General features: G+C 38.6%; 1 pseudogene; it reads right to left on the bottom strand.

Moving 5' to 3' along the window:
- Positions 1-3,628: 3,628 nt before the first annotated feature.
- On the bottom strand, positions 3,629-4,418 carry LOC136364609 (uncharacterized; annotated as a pseudogene).
- Between the last annotated feature and the right edge of the window lie 4,656 nt (positions 4,419-9,074).

The following is a 9,074-nucleotide window of genomic DNA, read 5'->3' as shown; positions in this document are numbered from 1 at the left end:
GCAGTATTTTTATTATCAGCAGGAATGTCAAAAGCAACTTGCTCTAGCACAGGTGAGGACTAAAGAAAAAGATGAGAACATTCATAACCAGTGTAATAAGCCAGAGGAATTTGCTCCCTGTGCCTGGTCTGTGCAGCATTTGATGGAAGCAGGAGTTAATCTGATCATGTACAGTCCTTTTTCTTTCAGTTCTAGTCCAGTCCTGTGAAATACAAGAATTATTCCAACATAAGTTAAAGAAGGGACCAATATCTAAAAGAGATGAAGTTTTTGCTGAGAAAAAATAGTTATAAGCAGGAGATTCTGGAACCATAAAGGCCCCTACAGATCCTCACAAAATATCCAGAATGCAAGAGGCTTTTTCCACATTCCTAAACATTGAACTCCATCCACGACTATGATATTAATTTTATATAAAATATTTTGAAGTAATAATGGATGCAAAGGGAATTTCCATTTTCTCTCTTTTACAAGGGTATTTCCACAGATTTCAAACCCTCATTAAACAGTGTGTGCTGTAGTACATATGTACAAAAGATGTTCAGAACTATTAAGATAGCTATTAGTGATTGCTCCAGTAAAAGTTTGTTAGAGATATTTTCACACGAAGCCTGTGAGCCTCTGAGTTCATTGCTGAATGCTCTGCCAACTACAGGGAAGGTTTCTTGCATTTTTATACCTCTATTAGCAATTCTTATTTAGTGACACTAAGGATTCTTTTAGCAAAGCATTTAAGCATATATGAGGCTTCTATTATACAGTTAACTGGAACTAATACCCTCTACTGATGTTATGCATATATTTCAGTATTTTACACAACTTATAACCAGAAATACAGACCTGTGAAGTAACATCTAATTTTTTTTTCAGTTTTGAGATTGTGCTGTGTGCTAAGAGCCTACGCTGAATTTAGTATTGAGTATTTTTGTAATCCTATCTTGTTTTGTTTCTTTTCACAAATACCACGTTTTGCCTAATATTTTTTTCTTTTTTCTTTATTCTCCTGGAGTAGGTTTCAGTTTCAGTATCTCAGAAAATTTTTTTCTTGTTTCTGAGTAGGTGGGGGCATTCCAACAGGATCACTGAAAGAAAGAATAGTAGGAAATCTTAATTAATTGTATTGATTTTGTACAAATGACGTAACTGAGTGACAGCAGGAAATAGGTGGGAAAAGAACAACAGTCTGAGTACACAATACTAAGAAATAACATAGGGCTAGATTTGGGAAGTGTTTGGAAGCAAGGAGTTTGAGAATTTAGCTAGTATTGGAAGTTATAGGACATGCAAATAGGTTAAATGCCTGCAAATATGCCTGCTATAAAATATCTTACAGTTCTGCTAGTGTTAACTATCAGGGCAACTGCAGGCTACATTCGGTAGTGCCTGGAACCATTAATGGCTTGTGAAAATGTAGTCATCTGAGTGATATTGCTACCTTTTTCCAGGTGCTAGTGAGGAAATGTTTGCAAAGGGATAAGAGAGGTGTTCAGCATACTGAGTGAGAGATTGGCTGTAATTCAAAGTGTAAGAAACTGACTTTTGGAAAGACATGTTGGAAAGGAAATGAGAGCATTTAGCATGTGATTTTTGAGAGAACTGAAAAAAGTCCCAAGAGCAATTATGGTGATAGGAAATGTGAGACCTGTCAGTGTAGAAGAGAGTCTTTAAAGAAAATAAAAGCAGTTTTGAAGTTACCCTCTGATTAACTGGGCAGAGAAAATATGCAAAAGAAAAGTGAGTGTGCTGCACACCCATTTTATACCTTTGGTGTATAAAGCTGCAGGTGATTTCATAATTAAAAAAAAAAGATAGTCTAGCTGAACTACTGAAAAAAAGATGAAAAACTAATTACCAGAAAGAAGAATTTCAAACTAACTGTTAATTTACTGATAGCTGAAAAGAAGTTGAAAGAGGAGAATGCAGGTATTTAAGAGATGATATTGCAAGAAAGCTTCAGAAGTTTTATATATCTGCTGTGATTTTAAATGCTAGCACTTGCAGTTCTTCTACCACAGGAGAATAGCCAGTGTTTGGTATTTTACATATTTGTAAAGACAGAATGTCAGAACAAGTTGTCTTATTCAGCAGAGTGTCTTCATTGTTCTAGGTTATTGTTGTTTGCATGGACAAAAGCGCCCAACAGTTGCAGAGAACCAGAGGATGCTGGGCCCATAATAATCAAGAAGGAAGTATAGATGTGTTAGTGAAGGGGGAAGTATTTTAAGTTCCTTCAAGTATGAGAACAATTTTTTCTATCTGGAGATCTAAATATTTGTGAGATCATTGTGCAGATACTTTTCGAACAGTAGCATGTAAATTGTTTCAGTGCTTTGCACAGCTGTGCTTCTTTAGTTTTGACATCAACAAAACAACTTGGGGCATAGGCCATTGCAAAACTTCTTGGCAGAGAGGGAGTTTCCCAAGGGTGCATTTCTCTTTATAGCTGTCTTCCCATAAGGTACAGGGTTTTAACATGTTTGTGCTCATTAGATATTTATACTGTGACTTTCTATTCTCCACTGTATCAGTGGAGATCACTGCCATACTTGGAAGGCATTTGCACAACTTTAGACTGTCCAAAAGGAGAAAAACAAAAGGAAATTGTACATAAAATTGTGAATTATTTAAACATGTTAAAAAACAGGCTCTTATTTTTGTTATTGTATGATGTAGCTTATTTTTCATGGGACATCTGGCTGGCAATGATTGGTGTGGAGCTACCACAATTAGTTGCAGCAGAATAGTCTAATGGGAGCAAAATTTTGCCCATGCCTATGGGCTCATCTGAGTTTGAAAATGGAGATAATAGAGAGAATCAGAAGGGTGGAAAATATCTCCAAGATGAAATTCAACCTTTGAATATTCTGAAGCTTTTGAAACCTCCAGAGTATATACTTTTGTGTGTTTATCGTAATATTTTTATGGTAAAAATATAAAGTTATGTGATATTAACAGGCCAAATTTTAGTACTTTTTCCCTGCTGTAACTCCATACTACAAGTGTTACATCACACAACAACTCCCACAGTTAGGAATCACTGTTGAATCTAAATTCTGCCTGAGGTTTTTGTCTTCATAGTCTAATTGTTATTCTTTGCTTGATGAGCTCTCTGGATGGATTTTTAATTGGTAACTGTTAAGATTGTCTTGTAGGAGCCCAGAGGAGCCTGTTCTGTGGGGATGCTCACAGAAGGCACTGCTGGCTGCTTGGGTTCAGGCAGCTGCGTTCTCCACAGGTGCTGCACTGTTATCTGTGAGTCCTTCCTCATCTAAGCTTAACTGATCTCAGATTTATTGTATTTTATAAGATGGCCAGTCACAGAACAGTTCTTTATCAGGCCCATTTCTAAAAAATAAGTGTTTTCTTTGTGTAACCAAAGGATTCCACACGTGTGCTGTTACACAGACTAAAATTCCAGTCTCTGGTTGGGGGTGTGATTTTCCTCGAGCTGTCTGGAATTTAGGTTCACTTAGTGTAGCAAAACGTGGGAACTTCTGTCAAGGGAAATTGCTGTGAGGCTCTGGGTCTTGCTTGGTGTTTTTTCCTTGTAGAATCAGAGGACCAGAGAATCACTAGGTTGGAAGAAACCTTCAAGATCATCGAGTCCAACCCAGCCCTAACACCTCAACTAAACCATGATGCTGAGTGCAACATCTAAGTTTTTATTAAACATATCCAGGGATGGTGACTCCACCACCTCCCCAGGCAGATCATTCCAGTAGGTTATCACCCTTTCTGTAAAAAAATTTTTCTAATATCCAACCTATATTTCCCTTGGTGCAGCTTGAGACTGTGTCCTCTTGTTCTGTCAGTTGCTGCCTGGAGAAAGAGACCAACCCCCACCTGACCACAGCCACCTTTCAGGGAGTTGTAGAGAGTGATAAGGTCACCTCTGAGTCTCCTTTTCTCCAGGCTAAACACCCCCAGCTCCCTCAGTCATTGCTCACAGGGTTTGTGTTCCCAGCCCCTCATCAGCCTCGTTGCCTCCTCTGGACACAGTCAAGTGTCTCAACGTCCTTCCTGAACTGAGGGGCCAGAGCTGGACACAGCACTCGAGGTGTGGCCTCACCAGTGCCAGCTACAGGGGAGGAATGACCTCCCTGCTCCTGCTGGCCACACCATTCCTGATCCAGGCCAGGAGCCTTTGGCCTCCCTGGCCCCCAGGGCACCCCCTGGCTCATGTTAACCCGGCTGTCACCAGTGCCCCCAGGTCCCTTTCCTGCCTGGGCACTGTCCAGCCACACCGTCCCCAGCCTAGAGCACTGCAGGGGGTTACTGTGGCCAAAATGCAGGACTGGGCACTTGGACTTATTAAATGTCATCTCACTGGACTCTGCCCATCCATCCAACCATTCCAGGTCTCTCTGTAGAGCCCTCCTACCTTCCAACAGATCCACACACTCCCAGCTTAGTGTCATCCACAAATTTACTAATGAAAGACTCAATACCCTCATCCATGTCATCAGTAAAGACATTGAACAGAAGTGGCCCCAGCACAGAGCCCTGAGGTGACTGTCCCCAGCTGGATGCAGCACCATCCACCTGAGAGACACTGGCAAAGGCCTTGCTGGAGTCCAGACACATCCACAGCCTTTCCTGCCTCCACCAGGCAGGACACCTGGTCATAAAAGGAGACCAGGTTGGTCAAACATGACCTACCCCTCTAAACCCGTGCTGGCTGGGGCTGAGACCCTGGAAGTGCTGCATGATGGCACTCAGTACAAACTGCTCCAGGCTCTTACTGGGTACTGTCAGGCTGACTGACCAGGATCCTCCTTCCCACTCTTTTTGTGGATGAGCATCACATTGGGCAGCTTCTTGTCATCTGGAACCTCACCAGTGAGCCAGGACTGTTGGTAAATGATGGAGAGCAGCTTTGCAAGCTCATCTGTCAGCTCCCTCAGCACCCTGGGATGGATCCCATCTGGGCCCAGAGATTTATGAATATCCAAGCATCTCAGCAGTTCTCTGACTGCCTCCTCCTGGATAACAGGGGAACCGTTCTGCTCCCTGACACCATCTACCAACCCAGGAGGGCACTTGTCCTGAGGACAAGCCATCTTCACACTAAAGACTGAGGTAAAGAAGGTGTTAAGCACCTCCACCTTCTCCTCCTCTGCAGTTACTATGTTCCCTTCTGCATCCAATAGACAACAAAGGTTGGTTTACCCTTCCTTCTACCATTAATATATTTGCAAAAACATTTTCTATTATCCTTTACAAAAGTTGCCAAATTAAGTTTGAACCTTTGGCCTCCCTAATTTTTTTCCTACATGCCCTAGCAGCCCCCTTAAATACTTCCTGAGAAACCTAATCCTTTTTCCAAAGATGATACATTCTCTTTTTATTCCTAAATTCCTTCAAAACCTTGTTGCCCATCCAGGCTGGACATTAGCCTCATTGACTTCTCTTTCAGCAAACAATGGCAGTCTGTTCCTGAGCCCTCAAGATCTGTTTTGAAGAACGCCCACCTTTCCTGGACTTCTTTGTTTTTAAGGGCTGCTTTCCAAGGAACTATGTGAGTAAGTCTCCTAAATAGGCCAAAGTCTGCCCTCCAGAATTCCAGTGTAAAAGTCTTACTGATGTTCCTCCTGATTTCACCAAATATCGAGAGCTATGCCCCAGGCATAGAAGTGGTTGCAGATGCAGGAAATGGGACAAAATGGGTGTTACTTCTTACGTAAAAAATGTTTAGAAGCTAGATATAAAGCTGGTTTTCTCTGTAGCTCTGTTATTATGTCGTCTTTTTTTTTTTTTTTTTTTTTTTTTTTTTGTCTGTAATCTCAAAGCATTTCCTCATAATCATGAGGATGTTACTGAAATTCCTATCAGTAACAGGATTTAAAAACCTTCTCCTCCCTCGCAGCTTATTCAGAGGATAATAGATGAACTGAATTGAAAATGTGTGTTTATATTGTACCTAGGCCAACATACTTGATGTAGATCACCAAAACATGAAAGACAACTGCCACTGATTAATTTATTGGTGTTTTCTACCCACTGCTTTGGAGTGCCTGTCCTCTATTAACTTTGATTGCCTAAGTTAAGCACCTGAATTTGCAGAGTAATGAACATTCCTTACTACTTTAATTAGTTATATGACAGTGTTCAGTAACTTTAATTGTGGCTAAATGAGACAAAGTGCAGATATAAAGAGTCCCCTTTTTAGTCCAGCCCCTCTTTAGTTACCACAATAAATTTATCTCTTCTAGTATTGAAACGGAATGTTTCCTGGGAAAAAGTATGTGGGAACATACAAACATGCAAATTTCAATTGTCTTCTCTCCCATTTTATAGTATGTGGATTTGCAACCTTAATAGCAATTTTAAATAAAATATCTCATTGCAGAAATTCCTGCATAACATGTCATACTGACAGAGACCACGGGAACACAGCTCCAGCAGACCAGCTGTGCTGTTGAGCTGCAATGTAGGTGCAATTAGGACTATTCTGGGCACCTGCAAGCAAGAGCTGGGACAGGTTTATTTGCTCTGAAGGATTGAGGGGATGTGTGTATGGTCTGGTCATACACCATATTTAGATAGTACCTCCATTTGGAAATAACTGAAGTTTTTGGTAAAAAAAAACACAAAACAACAACAACCAAACAAACAAACAAAAATCACAAAACAAACAAACAAAAACCAAACCAGTAAAAATTTGCAGAGTTGTGTTTTAAGGAACATCTTAAATTAAGGAATGTGAACAACTATATGTTTTTGGATGCAGGATATTAAAAATTATTTTGTAAGAGTAGCATTTATACCATGACATTTACTGGGGACTTTGCTATGGCGGTCAGGTTTTCATTAAATTTCCTAAAATACTGGTGATATAGTTTTAAACTCCAATATGATTGAATGAGCAAGAGCTGTAAAACACATTTTCTGCTTTATTTGTAAAATATGGATGTACAAAGGCATTAATATGAGTAGGAAATGATCATGATTCAATGCTTAACAGATTAAAAAAATTAAAATATCAAAAGAAATGTTGAGTATCCTCAGGATATGATTCTGTAGTGACTTTCAAGGATATTGGTAGTATGTAATAGTAACATAATCAAGTGGAGTTAAGAGTGCAGAAAATTTCAAAACAATCTAAATTGCCAGAGTGTATCTCAAAAAAGCCTTTACTGGAAAAATACAGTAATTCCCATCAATATGCTTCATCTCATGAACTGTAAGGATAGTGAGTGAGACTTTGTATTTTCTCATTTGATTATATATATATATATATATATATAATTTTTTTTTTTTTTTTTTAGAAAGCATGTCAGTTTCATCAAAATCTGAAGATCAGATCAGTTCAGTAATGCAGGAGTGCCCATCTAAGTGGATTTCATGCTATTGCAGCCTAGACTTTGTAAACTATTGCTTGAGGTGTCAGGGAAAAAATAATAACTAAGCAAATTAAAAAATTCTAGAGAAATTCTTATTTTGCACCTTTATTTAGAAAATTCATATTTTACAAGAAAAAAAAATCTGAGGCAATTTGGAAGTCTTCTAAGATCTTTAGATAACCTAGAAGGGCAGTATTTCCCAAACCTCTATTCTCCAGCTTCCTTACAAGTCTGATTCAGTCTCTTTTTATCAAAGAGAAAAAGTGGGTTAGAACAGAGATATGCCTTGGAAGGGACCCTGAGATGGATTTTGTTTAATCAAATGATGTCAATACAGATTTGACTATGTAATTTTTTTTGTTTCTACATATAGCTATTGATGTGGGAGTTTTTAAGAAAGTGTTTTGATCAATAGTCATCTTCACTAGAACACGTTTGGAAGTACAAAGTAGTTCCATTTTATTAACAGTATTTGATCCATGACTAATTGCTTTTATCTGTGAAGCTGTGTTTCTGTAAATGTATCTTTATGGTTTTAATGAGTGTTTTTAAAGTCTATAGCTAACCCTATAGCTGTAGGAACAAATTCTTCAAGGACTAGAAGATGAGCTTAATTCAGTGGTTGAATTTTCCTTTGTATGTGTTTTTAAGGCTTTTAATTATTCCTGTAGGATTTCAGAAACATGAGTTCACAGCAGGTTCTAGTTTGGCATGTGTTGGTCACTTTGGACAGACTTCACAGCTGGATGAAAGCTTAACTTCAATGACAGATTTACAAACAGGATGTAGAGGCTGTAATGAGATGAACTGCATTAAAGCAAATCTTCTAGCATTTAGCATCCGTAGCTGAGATTTCAGCAAACAGGAAACCATTTCAGGGTGGGGACTACAAAAGTACCTAATGTTCTTTAACATAATTTTGTGAATGCCTGTGTTTCTGTAGCCATAGGTTTCTGTCATGTAGAAAGAACAGGGTTTGTTATTTCAAATGGGCAGCCCTCCCTCCTTTTGCTTCCTAAAAGGCAGCATGTAAAAAGAATTAGAGGGAAACTTCCACTGACTATTGCACTGTATTGTTTTTTTTTCCTAACAAAGGCTGCTTTTCTCAGCAGTCAGTTGTAATTTGGAAGTCCTTCCAAAGGAAAACAGGGCACTTTGAATTGGTCCAAAAGAATCAACATTCAATGGCTAGTGATAATCCTTACCAATAATTTTCTGAAGTTATTGCAAATAGAGAAATTGAAATAGCTGATTGATGGCATCATTTACAGGCCCCTCATTAAGAAACACTCCTGGATGTTTGTATGGTCAAATCATTTGGGTCACACATTTCTCCATAGAAAAATGAGTAAGAAATTTTAGTGCTCTCAACTGCCTTAATTTTGCCCCCCCCCCCCCAATTAATACTATCTCTATTATTATTACTATTATTATTATTATTGCATGATAGTGCTGATGGACATTTATATAAAACATGACTAGAATATAAACTAAAATATCCCGACTATAATTGTATGATAAATAGAATGTTTTACACAAGGAAAAAAGCCAGCCAGGATATTGAAAGCAATTTGGTACCTGCATCAGGGTGATAAATTCTGTGTTCTGTTAGAGAGCACACATGACAGTTTTGTCAAAATCAAAAGAAGAGATGGGTGAATATTTATTAGTTTTCAATTAAAAATGTTTTTCAACCATTTTTAAAAGAAAACTGAAATTGAGAATGACTTC

The sequence above is a fragment of the Sylvia atricapilla genome, chromosome 9 (genome assembly GCF_009819655.1).
Source record: "Sylvia atricapilla isolate bSylAtr1 chromosome 9, bSylAtr1.pri, whole genome shotgun sequence".
In the NCBI taxonomy this organism is placed as follows: Eukaryota; Metazoa; Chordata; class Aves; order Passeriformes; family Sylviidae; genus Sylvia; species Sylvia atricapilla.
Note: the sequence above shows the minus strand (reverse complement) of the source record. Positions and strands in the feature narration are given on the sequence as shown.